Raw genomic sequence first — 1,030 nt, 5'->3', positions numbered from 1 at the left:
CTAAAATATCAAAATGTTTTATAGCGATTCTTATCAGCTTTAACATTCCAACAAATTATTTTGATGATCCAACAAAAAATTATTTTCAGATCTGAATTCAGCAAAATTGTTCTTTCCGTGTATCTAAATTGAGAAATATATTTTTATATGTTTTTAGCAAAATTTTTAGACCTTTCAATAAAATCGTTCTTTCCGTGTATGTTTTGACAAGAATGAGATAAGGAATCGGATAACTGCTTGACATTATTGCGCTAATAATATTTATTCAGTCAAATTGCCCACATTAATTGTAATTTAGATGATCCGAGGTGCTCTACCGTACGATAAAGATTGATTAATGAGGGAATTGAAAATTATCATGGATCTCGAATTTTCACTCACGCTTCTCGGCATCAAATTTAAATATATTAATCTAATCTTATCTATGATAAACGTATACATTGTTTTTATTATTCTTGGAAATTGTTGGAGGCCGGACAACGTCCCTTTCGTCGATTACTTAATACTTGATTACGAATGACAATTGGCTCGTTATCGCTCGAGAGCAAATCAAATTTACTCTACTGAGTTTTCTCATCCAAGATTTCTGTCGCGCGTGGATTAAATTTTCCACGGGTATACATCGTGTTTTCTCCATGAACGGTATGCTCGTATATCCTGCAGATAACATATACGTAAGTAAATAAAGATACTTCGTATCTACGAAGTGTACATCGATGTTGACAAAACACACTTGGAATCCGTAAAGCTCGTCTCCAGAGAAAGGACGACAGACGTCTTCGAGTAAATTTTCACGAGAGAGCAGTATTCAAAGTTGAGAAAATTTTATGGTACAAAATCAGTCGTCATGAAACTTGACATAGATATAATATGGTAAAATATGAAGAAATCTAACCAAAATTGAATGGCTAAATGAGTGAATCCTGATTGAGATAAATAAGTCCGATGAACTGTATGGCGGCAATTTGCCACTTTATCTCATTTTGATAATGTCTGTATTAAGTTTCATGACGATTAATTTTGCAAGGAT

At 32.9% G+C, this 1,030-nt stretch overlaps 1 protein-coding gene across 1 annotated transcript in view; it reads right to left on the bottom strand.

Moving 5' to 3' along the window:
- The window catches only part of LOC105458719, a gene marked incomplete at its 3' end in the record, with an annotated part of 1,942 nt that overhangs the window by 672 nt on the left and 240 nt on the right, over nucleotides 1-1,030 (bottom strand). The window lies entirely within an intron of this gene.

This window comes from Wasmannia auropunctata, unplaced genomic scaffold, assembly GCF_000956235.1.
Source record: "Wasmannia auropunctata unplaced genomic scaffold, wasmannia.A_1.0 LD334385.1, whole genome shotgun sequence".
Taxonomy (NCBI): domain Eukaryota; kingdom Metazoa; phylum Arthropoda; class Insecta; order Hymenoptera; family Formicidae; genus Wasmannia; species Wasmannia auropunctata.
Note: the sequence above shows the minus strand (reverse complement) of the source record. Positions and strands in the feature narration are given on the sequence as shown.